Source organism: Ailuropoda melanoleuca, chromosome 3 (assembly GCF_002007445.2).
Source record: "Ailuropoda melanoleuca isolate Jingjing chromosome 3, ASM200744v2, whole genome shotgun sequence".
NCBI lineage: Eukaryota > Metazoa > Chordata > Mammalia > Carnivora > Ursidae > Ailuropoda > Ailuropoda melanoleuca.
The window spans coordinates 82,386,755-82,411,067 of record NC_048220.1 but is presented as its reverse complement, the minus strand read 5'-3'; the positions used below and the strand labels follow the sequence as shown (position 1 = coordinate 82,411,067).

At 40.8% G+C, this 24,313-nt stretch overlaps 1 long non-coding RNA gene across 1 annotated transcript in view; it reads right to left on the bottom strand.

Moving 5' to 3' along the window:
• Positions 1–23,093, bottom strand: part of LOC117801547 — a 30,601-nt gene extending 7,508 nt beyond the window's left edge. Inside the window, exons 1-3 of the long non-coding RNA XR_004624183.1 lie at positions 22,551–23,093; positions 17,336–17,507; positions 7,112–7,171 (exon numbers count right to left, since the gene is read on the bottom strand). This is a non-coding gene — a long non-coding RNA (uncharacterized LOC117801547). The remainder of the gene's footprint in view (positions 1–7,111; positions 7,172–17,335; positions 17,508–22,550) is intronic.
• Positions 23,094–24,313: the final 1,220 nt, after the last annotated feature.

Genomic DNA, 24,313 nt, shown 5'->3' with positions numbered 1-24,313 from the left:
ACCCCTCCTATTTACATTCTTACTGAGAAATGTCTTTTTTTAAGCAAAAATTAAGTGCCCTCTATTTTATTACTTAAAAGAGCTTCATTGTTTCTACTAGTAAATGATTTTCTAAAAGTTAATTTTCCTAACTTTGAAAATGAATAATTCATGCAAATCCATGCATGAAAGCCCAAGCCATGAAATTATTAATATGCAAAAATGGATTGTTAATTTCCATACATTTGCCCATATATATACATACATTTGCCCATATATATATTATTGTTTTCAAGACAATAAGGTATTGTGAGCCATAAATTTATAGTTTCCAAAACTATACGTCTTGAAGATTATCTACCCCTGGCTTTGGAGTGTCATTTCTTCAGAGGTATTTGTTTGGGAAAGAATAGCAGTTAATGATCAGCAGGCAGACTGCCAGGTTTCAAAAGAACTGCTGGTTTGGCCTTGTGTCAGTACTTACATTAAAGACTTTATTTGATTTTCTACAGAAGAGAATTTGCATTGCTAAACTTGGAATATATAGTATGCAGACCTAATTTGGGTAAAACACCCCTTCTGCCAGAGCTCCATAATTAGAAAACAACCATAAAAGCTATACAAAAACATATGTTAGTTTTCACAAATTTAAAGCTTTATTTGCAAAGCATCAGCCCACTCTATACAGGTGCTATGCCTATCGTGAATTATTGCTTAAGCTTGTGTCCCGGGTCCTGCTAATCTCCTCCCTTTTCCCTTCTCCTGGCTAACTCCATCCCCCTGCTCTGAGCAAGTTAACAACCTCTGTGTGCCCTTGCACACCTTCTACCCACTGTTTTAATTAGACAAACTCACATACGTGGGGATTTCCTCCTCACTGTTTTACAAAATAAAGGGAGGGTTATAAAATTCTTTGCATTTCCTTTCTTAGTAAAAATACATAGTGGAAATCTCTCCCAGTCAACTGATAGAGAGCTCACTCACCCTCTCAGCTGTGGAACAGTCTGCATTGCTCAATCTTCTATGATGTGAATATTCCACCACTTAGTCAATTATTTCCTTAGTGATGGTCATACACTTTGTTTCCAATTTTTTGTCCCTAGAAGAAGTGCTGCAGTAAAATAATACATGTTCTCACGTATTAGTGCCTTTATTTGCAAGGACCGGGAGGAGAAAGATGTTTTATTATTCCTTCTCTCTTATATATATAATTTTTTTCTGTATATATAGTCTCTTTCTCTCTCATACACACACATATATATCACATGCACACTTTTTTCAGAACAATTTGAGACTGGATTGCAAATATGATGCCTATTTACACCAGTGTGTGTTTCCTGAAAATAAGATCATTTTCCTTTATAAACACAGTATAATTATAAAAACAAGAGAGTAATATCAATTGGATATTATTATCTAATCTATAGACCTTATTCAAATTTTACTAATTATTCTACTAATGTCTTTTATAGCAGAAGAAAAAGAATTTTTTTCTGTTCCAGGATCCAACCCAAGATGACTCATTGCATTTCGATATGATGCCTCTTTAGTCTCCGTTAAATTGGAAGAGTCCCTCAGTCTTTGTTTTTCTATAGGTGATATTTTTATAAAATCACAAACAGAATAATTCTGTTTACATTTATGTCCCTTATCTTTTTCCCTGACTAATCTAATTTTCCATTTCGGTACATATGTATTCTCTCATTCATTTCACTGACTACACAGTATACTGTATTAGCCAGGGTGATCTAGTTTCTGTCATGATAACAAATAACACCAGAATCTCAGTGGCTCAATGCTGCAAACATTTACTTCTTGTGCATGTGACATCTGTTGTCATCCCTGTGACGGCTCAGTGCTCTGGCCGCTTCGGTCTCATGACTCTTCCTCCCAGTGTGTGTTTCTGCAATTGCTGTACCAGGAGAACATGGAGAACCTCATATGGACTCTTAAAATCCTTTTAAAATTCCAGAGGACAAAGCAAATCACATCAGCATGCTCACCCTCAAAAGGGCAGAATGTGTTCCTACCCAGAAGGAGAAGGAACCAAGAAATACTGGCAAAGACTGGTAATATCCACCACATGAATCATTTTATAATTATACTATGTTTATAAACAGGCAAACCATAACCTATTTAAGTAGCCCCTTATTTATGGACATTTAGCTTGCTTCTGTTTTGTTTGTTTTTTTTTCCAAAAACCTTTATAGATTTATTTTTGCACACTCGTGTGTCTACAGTATACATTCCAAGAAATGGACTGCAAAAGCAAAGGGAATGTGCATCTCAAGTTTAGGCTGCCATTTTAAGCTTCGTGCAAGATGAGTGAACAGAGGGAGCCGGACAACCGAGACAGAGACAGAAAAGCAGAAGAAAGAGATGGGAGAGACAGAGAAAGCAGATTTCAAGACTGACTTTCCAACTTACAAGCCCTTTGAATCTTGACTGTTTATGTCTGTTAAACCACAGTATGTGTTCAATTAGCTCTTGTTTTTACTTTCGCATGTTTGAGTGCGTTTCTGCTACTTGTCATAAGTTGCACCACAGTTGGAGAGGACAGAAAGAGGGATGGCATGATCGTTCCTCTCATTTCAGTTTTCAACCCAGTAAAGAGTTGGGACATGGAGAGAGCTGAGCACTCAGTTACCACACCCAATTTTCCCCACTGGACCAGTTTTCAAAAGCTGAGCTGCTTGTAAATCCAGTGCCCCTGGTTGTCAAAATGAAGCTTACCTGGATCTGGAATAAGAGCACTGCCCAAGGAAAGTCTTGATTTTAAATTTCATCTCAGGATAAGTTCTTCTCATTTTTGAAAACCCAGCTCAGATTCCATTTCATGAAGGGTTGCCAGTTGCTACCAGAGCTCATCCTGAGCTCCAATTTTTTTTTCCTTTTCTTTTCTTTTCCTTCTTCTTTTTTTTTTTTTTTTTACCAGTGTGAGCTCCAATTTTTCTAAATCCTTATAACACAAGACATACAAACAGCCCACATTTGGTTTTATACTGTTTTCTGTTTGTCTTATTGCTAGAATGAGTTCTTTCATTCTTTGAGTGTAGAGAAAATATTTTATATCTATTTTGAATTTCCTAAGAACCCTGTGGATAAAACACCTAATAAATGTACAATTATTGAGTGATTTCTTCTACCTAAGTTACATAAACCTGACTGAAGTTGAGTGTATTTATAAACCATAAATAAAATGAAGGACAGCTCAGCTAAAACCAACATGTGGTTCTCATCTGCCACATTTCCCAAGGAATACAGATTATTGTCTTGGTGAAATAACAGCAGCAATTCTGAAAATGGACAGCCGACACCTGTGGGTATCGTTCCAGTGACTATAGACCTTTTTCTCAGACTTGTATCAACTTAAGCAAGCCTACCCACATTCTATATGCATATATGTAGACTATGATACACACTGTCCTAATCACTCCGTAGGGTTATTTATTTTAAAGCATTGGAAGCCTCTTTCCCCCTTTCTTGGACGATCATTCTATAAATGCATTTTTTTCATATTTTTACCACACTACTATGTATCCGTAAATAGTACATGCCACTGTCAGGGTGCCTGGCTGGTTCAGTTGGTAGAGCATGTTTCTTTTGATCTTGGGGTCATGGGTTCAAGCCCCACATTGGGCATAGGGCTTACTTTAAAAAAAAAAAAAGGAATATATAAATACCATTGTGGCACATGCATGCCTTAAGTTGTAAATGTTGTCATACCCTTATTATTCTGCAACCTCCCTTTTTCCTCTTCATAACATATAATTTATCTCATGTTAATATGGTAACTATCTAGAATTTCATCTTCACAAACCCATTTTCCTGTTGATACCCATTTAAGTTACTTCGAGTTTTTCCCAGTTTCAAAAAACTGCTGCAAGGAAATGTTCTGGTACATATCTACTTATGCACACACCCAAGACTTTGTCTATGGTATATAACTGACAAGTGGAATTGCTGCATATGCATATCAATTTTGATAATGCCTCCATTTGATAAATAGCTCTCCAAAATGGTTGTAACATTTTGACTCCCACTAGCAATACCTGAAAATGCCATTTCCCCCCACATCCTCCTTTGATTTGTGCTAATTTGGTCTGCCACAATGAACAGACTTTAATCAGCCAAGCGCTGCCCTGACCACTGTATGGCTTTTGGGGATCCATATCTTGTGATCTACCAGGTGGGAAGCCCTCATCCCTTTCTTATATACCCATTCAATGAAGCTTGTTAATCTTATCTCTTCGGGCCAGCTTGATCTATTAAATAAAGGGGTGTTAAGAGCTCCCCTCTTGTTGATGATTTGGTTGAACATCCTTCTATGGTCCTTGATTGCTCTATATTCTGGTAAATTATTCTTTTTTATCAAAGAGTTTTACTTGTCACTCCAAATGATGCTTTTTATCTTAAATTCCATTTGTTTGCTATTCATTCCATTAAATACCATTATTCTTCTGCATTTTTTTCTTTTTCATTTGTATTTGATTGTTACATTTTTCCTTTCTTTGATTTTCAAATTTCTGGATGGTTTTAAATGTGTTTCTTTTTCTTTTTCTTTTTTTTAAGATTTTATTTATTTATTTGACAGAGAGAGAGGCAGCAAGAGAGGGAACACAAGCAGGGGGAGTGGGAGAGGGAGAAGCAGGCTTCCCGCCGAGCAGTGAGCCCGACACAGGGCTCGATCCCAGAACGCTGGGATCGTGACCTGAGCCGAAGGCAGACGCTTAACGACTGAGCCACCTGGGCGCCCCATAAATGTGTTTCTTATGTATGTATGTATTTAGCAATCTCTACGCCCAGCGTGGGGCTCAAACTCACGACTCTGAGATCAAGAGCTGCATGTCACATGCTCTACTGACTGAGCCAGCCAGGCACCCCTTAACTGTGTTTCTTGAACTAGATATAGTTTTGTTTATTTGTTTGTTTGTTTGTTTGTTTGCTTATTAACCGAATGGGATGCTCTTTTGGTAAACGAGTTCTATCCAATGAACTCAAACAGTGATCCTGGTGTTTTTGGATTTATTCTACCATCTAATTTGGGTCTTCTCTTTACTATCCTTTTCCTTTTTTTTCTTCTTATTCCTTTTCTCTCTTCTTTGGGACTGACAAAGTGTTTTTCCTCCTTTGTTAATGTCAAAGGTACGCGTTGTATTTCTATTTTTTAACGTACATATTTAGCTCTATAATTTTCCTACAAAGTCTTAAGTTAGTCAATGTTTTTTTCTTTCTCCTAAACAAGACACAAAGTTAAGCATGTTTTAACTACCTGTTAAGCACTCGCATATTGTTTTTTAAACCTCAAATTATTTTTTATAATAGCTAATTATATTTACCTACTTAAATTTTCATTTTTTAAGATTTATTTACTTGAGAGAAAGAGACAGAGAGAGAGAAAGATAGCACGAACGGGAGAGGCAGGGGGAGAGAATCTCAAGCAGACTCCGTGTTGAGTGCAGAGCCTGACTTGGGGCTCGATCCCAGGACTCTCAGATCACAATCTGAGCCGAAACCAAGAGTCATTCACTTAACCAACTGAGTCACCCAGGTGCCCCTACTTAAATTATTGTTGTCTGTGCTCACTATTTTTTCTTTCATCTAATCTCTCCCCCCTAGGTTAGCTATTCTTCCTATTGAAGTATACCTTTTAATAGGTCTATGGTTAGTAAGTTTTCTTATTTTTGTATATTTCTTTTGCATATTTTGCTTTCTAAATATGTATTTTCACCAAGCACTTATGCTACTTTTCCCATACAATGTAAGCTAATAAGTCGAGGAGAAGTTTTCCATTATGGAACTATTTTGCCAACCAAATAAAGAAGTAAAAATTAAATTTGAATATCACCATTTTGAACTTCATAATGGATTAATGGCTATCTGCATCATACAGAAAGATAATCAGCTATTACATGCCTCCTACATGCCACCTACAAAGAAGCTGGACCCGAAATTATACCTGAATCTGATCAAGTCCATAATCTCATTACCAGTTAATAGAAAATACAGAAGAACTGGGTAAATTACACGGGAATGCGATTAGCAAAATCCAGATGTGAGAAACTCTATAAGACAAATCAAACAACCCAGTTTCTTCCAGAGCTAAGTTGTAAAGAAAAGGGGGGGGCAAAGGGAGAATGGAGGGGTGTTTAGAGAATTGGAAGAAACTTAAAAGATGTATACTCTTTGTGAAGCAAGTTAAATTATAGGGTATATACATGTCTTGGGTGACAGACTAGAAAGAAAACAAGAAAATGACCATAAAAGGGAAGATGTGGTTACTTTGAGGTGAAAGGGAAAGCATCAGGACTGCGACAGGATACATGGAGGACGTCTGGGGCACCTGGGGAGTGGACCCACTTGGCATATGGCAGAGAACAAGACCAAGTCCCCAGCCCTCAGGGAGTCTACATCGTGTTGGAAGAGATAAACCAATAAATGTATAATACCATGACAATCAGTGGTATTAGTGATAAATGCGCAAAAAAATATAAAGTATGTTTGATCCCAAACCTCTAAATAAGTGACAGCTGAATTTCACTCCTAACATAAAATATATGGAAAATGTAATTATTTGATGAAGTCAAGAAGTAACATAATTTTTTTCTAATAGATGGCCAATTGAGAGAAAAAAAATAAAGAGAAAAGGAAAGAAATGAGAGAAAAAGAAATAGAATCACCAAATACAAGGCCGGAGATGATACACGGGGAGAGAGACACCCACAAAGGCATAAAGGAACATGCACAGCCCAGGGCCGGAATTTTATGGAGTAAAATGCTTTGCTACTGCCGCAAATTCATGACTCTGTAGAGACAGGGGCATGTTCTCTCGGACCTTCCCTCTCAGAGGACAATCAGTCAAGGTCTGGAGACCCTAGGTCGGCCCTAAAGTTTGGTCCCTATTTGGATCCAAACACCCTGGGCTGAAGTGACACCTTATGACCACATTTCTGAAAACAGATTTTGTAAGGAAAATAAAGGTGAAAGAGGGGTATCTGCCACAGGGGTGCCTGAGCAAACCCCCCAGTTTAGCCAGGACCGACAGTCCATGCCCCGCAGTCCCCTTTCCTTGCAGACCGGCAGGGTCACGAAATGGGTGCAGAGAATGCAGAATGTGTCTCCCCCTGCTCACCTTGGAAGGTTCATTTATAGCTCATTTCTCCGGATGCAGGAAGGAAGTCAATCCCACCACCTACAACATTAACAAAAATGGCAACAAAATGACTGTTGGTTTTAATTTCTTGCCCTTGCAGCAGCTTCGGTTTGTCCTGTTATTATTGGATCTATTAGAAAAAACTATCCAAGTCAATAAAACCACAAAGTTATAAGCCCCATCTCATCTAGAAAGAAGTATCCTAAATGCAGTCCTCATTCACTTTAAATATATATAGTTTCTGTATATTACATTGTATGCATACTTATATATTATATAATAATTGTATCATAATATCATAGCTATATTTTGACTTACAAAGATAGGGAATATTAACATTAATTGGCAGACTGAAAGGTCGGAAGGTCATCAGAGCAATAATCCACCATTCGGCAGTACGACCTTAGCCAAATGCTGTCTCATAAGTGTTCCAGTAATACTGATTTTTTTCTTTGTAACAGAAACAGATTTTATCTTGGTTATAAAAGTAATATAAAAAAGTCACACATTAAAGTAATGGACCAATAAACATAAAAAATGCTTCAGAGGGGCGCCTGGCTGGCTCAGTCAGTGGAGTGTGTAACCCTTGATCTCTGGGTTGTGAGTTGAGCCCATGTTGGATGTAGAGATTACTTAAAAATAAAATCTTTCAGAAAAAAAAAAGATGCTTCAGAAAAAAAAGTAATACAAACTCCTTATTTTAAAAACTAAACACTAGAGGGGTGCCTGGGTGGCGCACTGGGTTAGCGTCTGACTCTTGGTTTCAGCTTAGGTCGTGATCTCACAGTTGTGAGATTGAGCCCCCCACTGGGCTCCGAGCTCAGCCTGGAGTCTGCTTGAGATTCTCTCCCTCTCTGAAGTAAATGAATAAATCTTTAAAAACTTGAACAGTAGAAAAAGTAGCAAAGAACTAAAAGTCACCTGTACTCTCTCAACCAAGAAATCTACATCCTCAGACTTTTCTCTTTGCCTATAAATATGTGCATGTGCACACACACACACACTCATGTGCACACACACACGCATGTGCACACACACACACAGTTTACAAATGCAGGATCACTCTAAACATGTTGTTTTATAATCATATTTTCTTACTTAATGTATCATAGATATTCCTGGTATGTTGTAGAATGAAAAAGGAAGTTACTGAATAATATGTATGTTCAAGAATGACTCGTAGTTTAGGAATTCTGTACGTTTAGGGATGCCTGGCTGGCTCAGTCAGAAAGGCATGTGAGTCTTAATCTCAGGATTGTGAGTTTGAGCCTCATGTTGGGTGTAGAGATTACTTAAAAATAAAATCTTAAAAAAAAGAAAAAGACTTCTGTAAATTTATATCTAGATATAAAATAAATCTAGACACACTAATACATGATTTTATTTGCACAGGAAGTTATCTGGCAGGGTACAAACTGAATTTTTAACATCAGGAAATGGGATGAAAGGGTAAACAGAAGGAACATTATACTTTTACTTTATTTTTATTTTTAAGAATTTATTTATTTTTTTATTTGAAAGAGAGAGCACAAGCAGGGGGAGCAGCAGGCAGAGGGAGGGGGAGAAGCAGGCTCCCCGCTGAGCAGAGAACCTGAAGTGGGGCTCAATCCCAGGACCCTGGGATCATGACCTGAGCCGAAGACAGACACTTAACAGACTGAGCCACCCAAGCACCCCTACACTTTGATTTTATATATATATATCTGCATTATCTATCCCAAAAATACATGTACTATTTCAGAAATTAATAAAAGTACATATCACAAACAGCTTTTCATATTAATTAAAATTTAAATCACCATTTTTAATTGTTCTATACTATTCTAGTGTATGATAATACTATAAGAAATCCCTCTTCATGAAATTTAGAAACCTTTTGTCAAATCGTAAATGTTGGGATTATGTTAAACTTGTGGATGCATTTGGGGAGAACTAACTTATTTATAAAATTGAATATGTCCCAAATCTTTTATGTTCCTCAGTCAAGTTATATAGTTTCCTTCAAATACGTCCATCACTTACCTTGTCAAAAATTTATGAGTATCTATTTTATGTTGTGTGTTATTAATGCCAACAGGAATTTTTATTTTTGCTTAAAAGTATCACTGACATTTTATAGGTACTCAATGAGCATTTGTTGACTGAGTAAGTGCATAAGAGAATAAACTTTTAAAAGCCATGAAAACTTTGTAGACTAAGGGAGAAATGTGCCATAACATCTGAAATAGTTTAGTTTAATTATACTAACACAAAAGAAGCAGTCAACTTGATTTGCTAGGGCTCGTATCTAAAAGTGAACTCAGCATTCAGGCCTCCCTGTCAGGCCTGGCCCTATCCATGCATGGTGGACCTGGGGAACTTACATACACTTGGGGAAGAAAGTCTCAGCTATCGCTTCACTGTGCCTAGAGTTCTGCCATTAATATCACCGCGTCAGATTAAGGGATTCCTTTCTCTGAAAATGCAAACAACCCTGGGAAAGGTAACAGAACACTATGTACTAAGCCATCACGGTCTTTTATACCTTTTTAGGAATTAACTGTCAGTTCCTTCCCAACTTGTAGCTAATTAAGAAGAGTGGTTTTTTTTAAGATTTTATTTATTTATTTGACAGAGAGAGAGAGAGCGTGCATACACAAGCAGGGGGAGCGGCAGGCAGAGGGAGAGGGAGAAGCAGACTCCCCACTGAGCAGGGAGCCCGATGTGGGGCTGGATCCCAGGACCCTGAGATCATGACCTGACCAAAGGCAGGCGCTTAACCGACTGAGTCACCCAGGCGCCCCAAGAGTTTTTGATAAGAGAAGAGAATTAAAAGAGCAAAGAGGGGCACCTGGGTGGCACAGTCGTTAAGCATCTGCCTTCGGCTCAGGGCGTGATCCCGGCGTTAAGGGATCGAGCCCCACATCAGGCTCATATGCTGGAAGCCTGCTTCTTCCTCTCCCATTCCCCCTGCTTGTGTTCCCTCTCTCGCTGGCTGTCTCTCTGTCAAATAAATAAATAAAATCTTTAAAAAAAATAAATAAAAGAGCAAAGAACAAGGAGTACTGGGATACTGGACATATGGAATGTGTAGAGGTTAAAAAAAAGAGTCCAGAGAAGGAAGCTAAAATTTACACATTTCTTTGGGCAGGAAATGCATCTTGCCCATCCCTGAGCATCATGCTTAGCACGGGACAGCCACTATGTAGATACGTGTAAAACAGATGAGTCGGTGGGTAAGCAGCTCTGCTCACCTCACAGCTTTGCCGATGAGTTGCTCTGCCCAAAGCTGAAGTCTCAGGGCTATTTTTGGGGTGACCACTGCTCTGCTATTCTGACTTCCTTTCCTCAGAATTACTCATATAGGAAGGGATGCCAGAACCTCATTGCTAACAGATGTTAGTTCCCTTCTGTAACAAATACTAACTGCTAACACTTTTTGCATTGAGGTAAAACAGTAAGATGTCTATTTATGCAGGATAAATGTCTCCCTACAGAATAAAGGGAGATTATTATCAACAGATATTTGGTCAGGGCAACAATGAGTTCTTCCCACTCCTCATGGGTCTGATCGTTTCAAAACTGACCCCACTGGGGAAGTACGGGGAGACTGGGAGACAAGGGATAAACAATGGATCTTTCCTCACTGTTTAGTTTTTTTCCACTGATGGTGTTTATGAACTTATTATATAATGTAGCAAAATGATGACTCAAGCACAGGGTCACCACTTCTCCAACTCCTATTGGATCTGAAGAAAAGGGAGGAAAACTGATGGAGCAGGAGACCGTTTGCTGCGGGCAGAGGAGAGGGTGCCAGGTAGAAAGAGAACAAACGGTATCATGTGAGAGCCAAATTGAGACTTTTCTATTGATAACAATTTTCTCTTTGGTGATGACAAAAATAGATTGTGTTAAGATCCTAAAGTTTATTTCAGATCCTCAATGATGGACAACAAATGTTGCTATGGCAATTATCTCCTATGAGATTCATAAAACCTGGACGTTCTCTATCTTGGTTTCCAGGGCGCCTTCAGTGGCCACCAGACAGTGGGTACTCCATAAATAACTGTTGGACGGATGAGTGAATATTTAATACTGCGGATTCATTATCCTTCCGAGAATGAGTAGAAAACCTTTAATAAATTAAATCTAAATAATTGGGAAGGGATGTCAAGGGTAGAGGAGATCTGTGATCTGTTTTATGCCTGACAAAAACAGCACTAACCATTCCTTGGTCTCAAGCCAAGTTACCCTGAAAAATCTACCCATGTCCAATTCTTCTCTATTGCAAGGTCTAAACCTGGGGCTGTCTACTCCACGTAGTTATTCATATAATTATTACTGGCAAAATCCTAAGATAGGTGCTTCACTCTCCACTTTGTTCTGTCAGTGTAGATGCAATCTAAGGCAAGTGAAAAGAAGCCATGTTATCTAAACTGATGCAAGTTCTCAGTCTAAGCTGATTTTTTTCTTTATTCTCCTGTGAATTAATATGAATTAGAGAAAATGATTTGAGGTAACTCTACAAAATAAATTTGTTTTTAAAAGATTACTCTGAAATTGAGCCAATGTTGTTTTTCTGTCAATTAAGATAACTGTTTATCCTCCACTGAATTTTGCACTCAAGTCTTTTGTGGTTTAAGGCATTTGCATCTAGTCCAAATCATGGCATTGTTTCACACTAAATAGAAGTTGTAAACCTAATACCAAGCAATCTAAGTATAAAGGTCTTCCTGCATGATAAAGACACAAGTTGTAAGTAATCACATCCCCAGAGAATCCAGAAATAGAAATGCCTCCTGTAATCCATTTCATATGCCATTGTGTGGAGCTATAAACGTACCAAATACACACGAGTCAGATTTCGGTATCGTGTTCAACATAAGCTCAGTTACTACTTACAAAATCAGAAGTTATAGTTCTTTTTTTTTTTAAGATTTAATTGATTAGGGGCGCCTGGGTGGCACAGCGGTTAAGCGCCTGCCTTCGGCTCAGGGCGTGATCCCGGCGTTATGGGTTCGAGCCCCACATCAGGCTCCTCCGCTATGGGCCTGCTTCTTCCTCTCCCACTCCCCTGCTTGTGTTCCCTCTCTCGCTGGCTGTCCCTATCTCTGTCGAATAAATAAATAAAATCTTTAAAAAAAAAAAAAAAAGATTTAATTGATTAATTTATTTGTTTGACAGAGATAGAGACAGCCAGCGAGAGAGGGAACACAAGCAGGGGGAGTGGGAGAGGAAGAAGCAGGCTCATAGTGGAGGAGCCTGATGTGGGGCTCGATCCCAGAACGCTGGGATCACGCCCTGAGCCGAAGGCAGGCGCTTAACCGCTGTGCCACCCAGGCGCCCCCAGAAGTTATAGTTCTAATGATTGATGTTTCCAAGTTCAAACTGTTTGCATAAGAATGATCATTAAAAGTATCAACACTTTGAGGCACCTGGGTGGCTCAGTTGGTTAGGCGTCTGCCTTCAGCTCAGGTCATGATCCCAGGGTCCTGGGATCCAGCCCCGCATCGAGCTCCCTGCTCAGCAGGGAGTCTGCTTCTCCCTCTCCCCCACTCTGTGTGCCCTCTCTGTCAAATAAATAAATAAAATCTTTAAAATAAAATTAGATAAATAAAAGTATCAACATTTTCAGTAACTTTGATAGAGCTGGTTATGATTACACACACAATAGTTGGTGCTGTTTGGAGATAGTATACATCATGATTTCTTTTTTTTTTTTTTTTTTTTTTTNNTTTTTTTAAAGATTTTATTTTTATTTATTCGACAGAGATAGAGACAGCCAGCGAGAGAGGGAACACAAGCAGGGGGAGTGAGAGAGGAAGAAGCAGGCTCATAGCAGAGGAGCCTGATGTGGGGCTCGATCCCATAACGCTGGGATCACGCCCTGAGCCGAAGGCAGACGCTTAACCGCTGTGCCACCCAGGCGCCCCTGATTTCTTAAACTAATAAATTCTCACTTTCAACAGTTTTTGTTATGGTGGCCAATAGATAGAGTTGTTACAAACAAAGGTGTGAGAAAAAAATCAAGCCTGTCCCCCCACGAACTGTATTCCAAATCCCCCAATATTACCTTGTTATCAATCTACATCAGCACTGTTTTAGACAGAACGTTCTGGATAATAAGCAAAGGGCCACGTGGTCAAGTCATTCTCACCCAACTGCACTGCCCTGCTCATAATAAAGCAAAAGTTATTTATGTATTCAAAGGAAGAGGCACGTCCTTGAGCCAGCCAGTGGGTCACAGCATGACCGATGTCTAAGAGTTGGAGGGTGTTGAGCCAAAACGCATCCAAAAAAGGCTGACAGACACTAAGGAGAGGGAGGAAGCATTTGGAGACTACCAAGTGATAAAGGGCTGCATAAATCAGCTTGCAGCCCATCAGAGAACAGCTGGACTTGACCTGACATGCGTTGTTAGGTCAGTTCCTTGCTCCCATCTGTGCGGGCCTGGAGAGTCCATTTCCCTTGGCCACCGATTAGTCAGGGGTCCTAGACAAGACTCGGAAACCAGCAAGTTTGCTTTACTACTTTGTGCCTTGGGAAAGCCTAGGTGCCTTTGCTTCTCAAGCACCTGGTGTCTCCACCTCGTTAAAATATGGTCTCAGATCCTTCAGGCACGCACGTTGCTTCACACAAAATAGACGCTCAGTATACATTTTCATTTTCCTCCTCCTTCGCCATCGTCAAATTGCTGATGAAAATGTGCTTTTATTTCTTCTAGGCTATTTTTATTTTCACAGATACCAAATCCAGGAATCAATGGAATGAGACAAGAGGGAGGAATTTTAAGCAGCGACTCTTGTGGCTGTCTGCTTCATTTGTATATGAGCCTTTTTGATTAGCTAAAACCCCAGCACAGTCCATGACGGAGGCAATCCTCAGAGTGCTTTACACGGAATATGTCATTTCCTTCAACAGCCCTATGAGGTAATACATTAGCCCACTTGGGCCGCTATGACAAAAATAGACTGGGTGACTTCAACAACATTTATTTCTCCCGGTTCTGGAGGCCAGGATACCCAGGCTCAAGGTACCAGCAGATTCTGTGTCTGGTGAGAGCTCACATCCTGGTTTATAGACAGCCATCTTCTCTCTGTGTCCTGACAGGGTGGGAGGGGTGAGGGAGCTCTCGGGGGTCTCTTTATAAGGGCACTCATCTCATCATGAGGGCTCCACCCCATGACCTAGTCACCCCCTAAATGCTCCAACTCCAATTATCATCCAATTTGGGGTTAGGTTCAACATACGAATTTTGGGAGGACACAAACGTTCAGCCTAGACCAGGTAGATACTGATATTAGCTTCATGTTATAGGCTGAAGAAAGCGGGCCTTTGTAGGGTGAGAACTTTCCTAAAATCACACTGCGAGAAACAAATGGAGCCAGGGCATCTGCTGTGGGGCCCATGCCTTAAGCCTGTGCCATGTCCTGGGTGGACTCTCAATGTGAGGCAAAGGACCACACCAGTTCATTAATCTCAACATGTTCATTCTTTTCAGGGACCTTGAGGCTGGTTATGGGTCCCCCATCTAAGGCTGGTGTAGTAGGCAAAATAATGACCTCCCAAAGATGTCCATATGCTAGTGTCCAGAACTTTTAAGTTTGTCCCCTTACACAGCAAAAGGAAATTTGCAGATGTGATTAAGGTCCTTAAAATTGGGAGATTATTCTGGATTATCTGGGTGGGCTCAATTTAATCACATGAGACCTTAAAAATGGAAGTGGAAAACAGATGGATCAGAGAGATGAGACCAAAGAAAAAGGAAGAGAAATTTCAAGTATGAGAGGGATTCAACCCACTGCTACTGGCTTTGAAAATGAGGAAGGAAATGGGGAGCTCAGTCCTAGAACCACAGGGTTCTGAATTCTGCCAACAACCCCAAATGAACAAAAATACCGATCTTCCCCTGATCGTCTAAAAAGGAACGCAAACCTGCTGCGATAACTTGATTTAGTCCAGTTAGACTTGTGTCGGATGTCTGACGTGGAGAACTGAAAGGTAATAAATTCTTGCTGTTTTCAGCCACCAGGCTTGTGGTAATTTGTTGCAGCAGCAATAGGAGACTTCCGATTGGTTAGTTCCTTTATTCAAGTTAACGACATTCCCCTAATGCCTAGTCAGGAAGGGAAATGCACACAATTTTCTGACTCTGGTCCTTCTCTTACATGGAAAGAAAAGCAAAAATGCATGAGGCAAATCTGGATTGTTCTGTGTGGTTTGAACCATATCCCAGGGTCAGTGGACACAGTACCATTCCAGTATGGGTCTAAATTCCATGGTTTGTCCAGAACTGGGTTAATTGGTCTTGAACCCAGAGAAAAAATCTCTCAGTGACTTCTTTTCTAACTGACTCCGGTGCAGGTGTCATTAGAGACATGAAAGGGTGAATCAAAGCGCACTTTTATATCTGGTGAAAATTTCTAGATTTCTGAGCAATAGCAATGACTTCTGGCATTTGATTTCAGAATAAAAATATTTTGCTAAAGAAAAGGATATTCCCAGGTTGACTTACTCTCAATTGTGAGCAATAATTTTCTAAAATGGAACCTCCTGTTTGATCAATGGAGACCTATAATAAAATGCGTTGTCTGTACTTTTAGTAGAAAAGGTTTAAGAATAAGACAAAGGAAAAATCAAGACGTAACTCAAATGTATTCAAAGAAGCCCCTGTAACGTTGATGCTTTACTTCTTTGACTACTCCTTCTTAAGTTACACCCAGCCTCTGCATTTTCCTCTTGTTGCCTGGCAAATCTGTGTCTCAGGTTTTGTTTACTTTTTCTTTCCCCTTCTTCTTTCCATCACATCGCCCGCCATCAGCCTCCCCCGGCAGCAGGAGCGGGATGTGCCAACAGGGCTGTGTCTGCAGGGGCTGAGGGTCTCCTGACTGGGCAGCTTGCTGCCTCATTGGTGCCAGGCTCCAGCAAAAGCCAGGGTCCCCCCCAAATGTGTGTGTGGGGGGGGGGGATAAAGAGACTGCCTGGGAGGTTATGCACATCTTCCTCCTAACATATATAACAGAACAAAAGTGTGTTCATGACTTCGGATACTTAGGAAATTTTCTCAACTTGAAGAGACAGCTTATGGAGAAAACAAAAGTGACCTGATCTCAGATCTGTGGCAGGGTTTTCTTCTGTAGCCCATGAAAGATATAGTAACAGCGTTTGCATCATCCCAGGTTGGTTTGACTTTCTTCTTGGGAATTGCTGAAGTCAACCTGCTTCAGGCCAGCCTTCTCCTGGCCTTCCAGACAGAGACCTGGTCTGTCTGGTTCCCCAGTCTGGCAGCGTCTGGCATACAGGCTATGCCTACAGACACGAGAGCGTGACTAGCGGCCAAGTTCCCATCTTCGGCTTCTTTCTCATCCATGAAAGGGTTGAAAGGGGCTAAGCTTTGTAGACATGACGGATGACCTAAGGGCTTCACACTCCCCACACTGACTGTGATTTCTTAAAGGTAAGAATTATGTAACATTCCTCTATCTTAGTTTTAATATCTAGCTGTTCTTTTTTTTCCCTTAAATTATTTGACGCTTATTTTGCATTAGGCATTCTTCTGAAAACTTGGCAAATTATAATTTATGTAATCATCATGACAACCCTGTGAAGTGGGACTATTGTTGTCCCCATTTCATGGCTGAGACAACAGAAGCACGGAGAGCTTATGTAACTTGCCCGAAGTCTAAATGGTGGAGCTGGGATATCGCCCATCCAAGCTGGGTCCAGAGACAGGGCTGCACACCCGACGCCTAACTGGGCTGCTCTGTCTTACTAGTAGTAGGGAGAATGGTGAAGGAAGGAAAAGGTTTGGAATCTGAGTCAGGAGAAGATTGAGAAAGGAGAGTGTTTATACAAAAGAAATCCGAATGAATAGTATGCTTCCAGATACTTCATGCGTAGTTGATATAATACAAATGTTAACACTGTATGAAACATAGTGATAAAAATGTAGGTTGATTTGAATACATAACTTAAAAGAATTTTGTTCCTCGGCTAAAAAACCTTAAAAATATCAAACTTTGAACCATTTGAAGTACTCAAAAACATAACCCCCAACTTCCAGTTACGTAATAATTACTGTATTCATTTAGTAGGTAATTATACAAACTCATAATCAGATAAGAAGTCCCACATTCAGCTCTCCTCGCAAGCAGTTACAATAGTCTGCTAGGGCTGCCATAACAAAGTACCACAAAATGATTGGCTTAAGTGACAGAAACTTACTGTCTCACAGTTCTGGATGTCAGAAGTGCAGGATTAAGCTGTCCACAGGGTTGCTTTCTTCTGAGAGCTGTGAGGGAAGGATCTGTTCCAGCCCTCTCTCCTTGGCATGGAGACAGCAGACTTCTCCCTACGTGTCTCACATCTCTTCCTCTGTGTGTCTGTGTCCAAATTCCTTTTTTTTTTTTTTTTGAGAGAGAGAGAGAGAACATGTGAGCAAGGGGGGACGGGGTGGGGGGAATTTTTTTAAAAAATTATTTGAGGTGGGGGGGCAGAGGGTGAGGGAGAGAGAGAGACTCAAACAGACTGCACTGAGCATGGAGCCCAATGCAGGGCTCGATCCCACGACCCTGAGATCATGACTTGAGCCAAAACCAAGAGTCAGACACTTAACCAACGGTGCCACCCAGGTGCCCTTAAAGAGAGAGAGAGAATCTTAAGCAGCCTCCAAATGCAGCCTGATGCAGGGCTCAATCTCACAATCCTGAGGTCATGACATGAGCCAAAATCAAGAGTCAGATGCTTAACTGACTGAGCCACCAAGGAGCCTCCTTTGTGTAAGGACACCAGTCCTATTGGATTAGAACCCGTCATAATCACCTCATTTTAACTTGATTATCTTTGTAAACACCCTTCCTCCAAAAAGGTCACATTCTGAGGTATGGAGGGTTAGGATTCCAACCTATCTTTTTTGGGGAAGACACAATTCAACCCATATTGGCAGTAATAATATAGGGGTAAGAGTAGGGGTCTGAATTTTAGCTCTGACATTTATTAATTATCAAATTTATCTATACCTGATTTTCTTCCCTTAAATGAGGATAAACCGGATATTAACTGCTTCATGCTGTCATGAAGATTAAATGAATTAGTACATGTAGCACTTAGAGTACTGGGTAGTACAATGCATGTTACATATCAATTCATTCAAAAAATAGTTTCTGAACAACTATTAAGTGCCAGGCACCATTCTAGGTGTTTGAGATACAGAAGTAAACAAAATAGACAAAAATGTTTACGTTGGTGGAGCTCATAATGTAATGGGGAAAGAAAAACAATTTAAAAATCAGAACATACAGAGGACTACAAGCCAATATCTCTGATGCAAAAAAAATCCTCAACAAAATATTAGCAAACTGAATACATTAAAAAAATCATTCACCATGATCAAGTGGGATTTATTCCCAGGATGCAAGGATAGTTCAATATTTGCAAAACAACACGGTTCAGCATGTTAATGAGAAAAAATAAAAACCGTATGATCCTTTCAATAGATGCAAGAAAAGCTTTTGACAAAGTACAACATCCGCTCATGATAAAAACTCAACAAAGCAGGTTTAGAGGAAACATACTTCAACATAATAAAGACCATATATGAAAAACCCACAGCAAACATCATCCTCAATGGTGAAAAACTGAGAGCTTTTCCCCTAAGATCAGGAACAAGACAAGGATGTCCACTCTGACCACTTTTATTCAACACAGTACTGGAAGTCCTAGCCACAGCAATCAGACAAGAAAAAGGAATAAAAGGCATCCAGATTAGTAATGAAGAAGTAAAATTTTCACTGTTTGCAGATGACGTGACACTATAGATAGAAAACCCTAAAGACTCTACCAAAAAATGACCAGAACCGGTAAATGAATTCAGTAAGGTTGCAGGATACAAAATCAATGTACAGAAGTCTGTTGCACTTCTTTTTTTAAAATTTAATTAATTAACATATAGTGTATTATTAGTTTCAGAGGTAGAATTTAGTGATTCATTAGTTGCATATAACACCCAGTGCTGATTACATCAAGTGCCCTCCTTATAGCCCATCACCCAATTACCCCTTACCCCCACCCACCTCCCCTCCAGCAACCCTCAGTTTGTTTCGTATAGTTAATAGTCTCTTATGGTTTGTCTGTCTCTCTGATTTCATCTTATTTTATTTTCCCCTCCCTTCCCCTATGATCCTCTGTTTTGTTTCTTAAATTCCACATATGAGTGAAATCATGATAACTGTCATCTCTGATTGACTTATTTCCCTTAGCATAATACACTCTAGCTCCATCCATGTCATTGCAAATGGTAAGATTTCATTTTTGATGGCTGAGTAATATTCCAATGTATATATATACCACATCTTCTTTATGCATTCATCTGTCAATGGCATCTTGGCTCTTTCCATATCTTGGCTATTATGGACATTACTACTATAAACATTGGGATGCAGGTACCCTTTTGGATCTCTATGTTTGTGTCCTTCTGGTAAATACCTAGTAGTGCAATTCCTGGGTCATAGGGTAGCTCTATATTTAACTTTTTGAGGAATATCTATACTGTTTTCTGGAGTAGCTATACCAGTTTGCATTCCCACCAGCACATAAGAGGGCTCCCCTTTCTCCACATCCTTGCCAGCACCTGTTGTTTCCTTCAATGTACAGAAATCTGTTGTATTTCTATACACTAACAATGAAGCAGTAGAAAGAGACATCAAGAATACAATCCCATTGCCAACTGCACCAAAAATAATAATATACCTAGGAATAAACCTAACCAAGGAGGTCAAACATCTGTACTCTGAAAACTATAAAACACAGATGAATGAAATTGAAGATGACACAAAGAAATGGAAAGGCGTTCCATGTTCATGGATTGGATGAACAAATATTGTTAAAATGTGTATACTGCCAAAAGCAATCTACACATTTAATGAAATCCCTATCAAAATACCAACTACATTTTCCCAGAACTGGAACAATTTTAAAATTTGTATGGAACCACAAAAGACCCTTAATAGCCAAAGCAGTCTTAAAAAAGAAAAACAAAGCCAGAGATAACACAATTCCAGATTTTAAGTCATACCACAAAGCTATAATAAACAAACAGTATGGTACTGGCACAAGAATAGACAGATAGATCAATGGAACAGAATAGGAAGCCCAGAAATAAACCCATACTTATATGGTCAATTAATCTTCAACAAAGGAGGCAAGAATATCCAATTGGAAAAAGACAGTCTCTACAACAAATGATGTTGGGAAAACTGGTCAGCAACATGCAAAAGAATGAAACTGGACCACTTCCTTACACCACACACAAAAATGAATTCAAAATGGATTAAAGACCAAAATATGAGACCTGAAACCATAAAAATCCTAGAAGAGAGCACAGGCAGTAATTTCTCTGACATTGGCCATAGCAACATTTTTCTATTGTCTCCTGAGGCAAGGGAAACAGAAGGAAGAATAAACTGTTAAGACTACATCAAGATAAAAAGCTTCTGCCAGCAAAGTGAACAATCAACAAAACTAAAAGACTGAATGGGAGAAGATATTTGCAAATGACATATCTGATAAATGGCTAGTATCCAAAATATATAAAGAACTTATATAACCCAACACCAAAAAACAATTAACCCAATCAACAAATGGCAGGACACATGAACAGACATTTCTCCAAAGAAGACATCCAAATGGCCAACAGACACATGAAAAGATGCTCAACATCACCCATCATCAGGGGAATGCAAATGAAAATGACAATGAGATATCACCTCACACCTGTCAGAGAAGGGGTAAAATCAAAACTGCAAGAAAAAAGTGTTGGCAAAGATGGGGGAAAAAAGGAACCCTCTTGCACTGTTGACAGTAATACAAACTGATATAGCCACTGTGGAAATAAGTATGGAGGTTCCTCAAAAAATTAAAAATAGAATTACCATGGGGCACCTGGGTGGCTCAGTCGGTTAAGTGGCTGACTCTTGATTTCCTCTCAGATCAAGATCTCAGGGTCCTGGGATCAAGCCCCGTGTCTGGCTCCATGCTCAGCAGGGAGTCTGCTTAAGGATTCACTCTCTCCCTCTTCCTCTGCCCCTACCCCTGCTTGCTCCCTCTCACTCTCTCCCTCAAATAAATAAATAAATACTAAAAAAGAAAAAAAAAAGAATTACCATATGATCCAGTAATCACATTACTGGGCATTTACCCCAAAAAACACAAAAATACTAATTCAACACTAGTTGCAGCATTATTTACAATAATCAAATTATGGAAGCAGCCCAAGTGTCCATTGATAGGTAAATGGATAAATCAGAGGTTTTATTCACACACACACACACACACACACACACACACACACACACAAAATGGAATATTATTCAGCCATAAAAATGAATGAAATCTTGCTGTGGGGCATCTAGATTGGGTGGAGGCCTGTGGTTCAGGTGGTGAAAGAATTTACCCAAGGCAGAACAAAGGAGACGGAAGTTTACAGAATACACTGCAAAGGAGCAGTGGGCAAGACAGCAAAGGAGGGACTGTCTGCCATGAGGTGGTGGTGAGGGGCTATAGTTATAGGGCAGAGTAAGGGAGTATGGGAAACTATGGAGTTTTCCCTTTTTTGGTAATCTTAGGAACAGTGCCTGGTTAGGGCCTATGGCTTAATGAGCCTGTTTGCATCAGCTTAGTGGACACTGTGGGCCCTTTTGCCTTGCTTAAGTTTCCACTGCTCAAGCCTATTGCCTAAAAGTGGCCTCCACACTTGTCATTTGCAATAACATGAATTGATCAAGAGAGCATAACGCTAATGCTAAGCGAAGTAAGCCAGAGAAAAATACCATGTGATTTCACTCATATGTGGAATTTAAGAAACAAAACAAAAGAAAAAAGGAAAAAATAAGACTCTTAACTACAGAGAACAAACTGATGGTTACCAGAGGGGGGTGGGATGGGGTATAGGCAACAGGGATTAAAGAGTACACTTATCTTTTTTTTTTTTTAAGATTTATTTATTTATTTATTTATTTATTTATTTGGAAGAGTGAGAGAGAGACCAGGTCGATCCCAGGACAGAGATCATGATCTGAGCTGGAGGCAGACGCTTAAGTGACTAAGCCACCCAGGCACCCCAAGAGTGCACTTGCCTTGATGAGCCCTGAGTAATGTATAGAACTGTTGAATCACTACATGATATGCCTGAAACTAATATATAACACTGTATGTTAACTATACTGGAATTAAAATTAATGAATAAACAACATCACTTTAAAATATGTATTTTAAAAAAAGTAGGACATACAGAATGTCATACATAATGAGTTCTATAGAGAAAAACAAAGCCAGACAGGGGCCAGAGAACATTGGGGGTTACAATTCAGGATCAGAGAAGGCCCCACTAAGGTGCCATTGGAGCAAAGACCTGAAAAGTGAGAGGAGACACTTAAGTAGTTACCTCCAGCTTCTGAGATGTAGGAGGGTTCCCCCATATCAGCCCTATTGACACCGAGGGCTGGATAATCTTGTGGGAGGGCTGTCCTGTACATTGTAGGATGGTGGCAGCATCCCTGGCCACTATCTGTTAGATGCTGGCAGCATCCACTTCTCCAGTTGTGACCATCTGTTTGACAACCAAAGATGTCTCCAGACATTGCCACATGTCCTGTATGGGGCAAAACCACTCCTAGTTGAGATAGAAGGAGGGTGAAAGGCCAGAGGCAGGAATGCATTCAGCTTGAGGCACAGCAAGGAGGCAGGCAGTAGATGACATTAGAAGAGGGAGGGATAAACCCCATCACCTATGACAGATGGGAAGCTACTGGACGGTGAAGAGCAAACGGTTCAGAGCAAAAGGATTTTGCTCTGAACACAATTTGACCCACTTTTTATTTTTTATTTATTTATTTTTTAAATAAGATTTTATTTATTTGACAGAGACAGAGACAGCCAGTGAGAGAGGGAACACAAGCAGGGGGAGTGGGAGAGGAAGAAGCAGGCTCATAGCAGAGGAGCCTGATGTGGGGCTCGATCCCTTAACGCCGGGATCACGCCCTGAGCCGAAGGCAGACGCTGAACCGCTGTGCCACCCAGGCGCCCCTGACCCACATTTTAAAAAGATCCAATTGGCTGACACATTGAGAATTGACTGTAGGTGACAACACAGAAATGGAGAGCTCAGTTGGGAGGCTATCTCAATAATCTTATTAATTTATTTGGTTGAATTTGTTCACTGATGTGGCTGGATGGTGGTAGGAGTGCTGAGAGAATTGAGCTAAGAATCTCTAGGGAAGAAGAGAGGAAGGAGAATTAGCATGAAAGGGAAAAGCTAGGAGTGGGGAAGGTAGTTTTGTTTTTTTGTGGGGTTTTTTTGCCAGAGTGGAAGGCAGTGCTGTATGTAGTTAGGCAATCCGAAAGAGCAGAGGGGTTGTGCGGGACAAAGAGGAAACGCTGGGGGCCAGTTTGTGCGCAGGGCGCGTGAACGCTACACCGAGGAAGGCAAGCTCTAGTCCGCAAGGAACCGGGAGCTTTGAAGCTTCAGCAGGGACGAAAACTCTACCCCGCCGTGTAGATCGTAGGAGTCACAACGGTAATAGTTTCAAAAGGAGTTTCCGGAAATAATACGGTGAGAGATAACCAGAGCCAAGGTTTAGGCGGAGGAGAGCCTGAGCTTGACTTTCTGAAGGCCGCGAAGTGAGGCCCGGCCTGAGTGTTGGATCGGCTGCTTCGGGGCAATTTTGCTTGCAGGCGAGGGCAAGCTACCGTCTCCGCCCGGCCAGGGGTGGGGGTGGGCGTGGGAACGTTTCCAGGATACCAGCTATCAGTCAAATCCAACCCCACCGCAACACGCTTCCAGTGGTGGAGCACCTTCTCGGAGAGGCTGCCCCCCAGCCGAGGGTCTTTCCAACAAGACTGCTGAGTTCCAGCATCGAGGGGAGAGCAGGCCTCCGACGGAGAGTTCCTTCGGGTGGGCGTCCGTTTCGGCTGTCAGATTTAAACGCCGGGTCAGCTCCGCAGCAGGCGCACGTTCAAACCAGTCCCCTGGCCGCGGGCGGGGGCAGCAGGGCGCCTGCCTCCCGCGCGCATCCGTCTTTGCACCTGTGGGACGTGCGAGAGGCGCTCGCAGGCGTCGTCCCTCGTCTCTACCCTCGGGAACGAGGCCGCCGCAGCTCGGGCCCCGCCCACCGCAGACCGGCGCAGGTCGCGCGGGGCGGGGGGGCG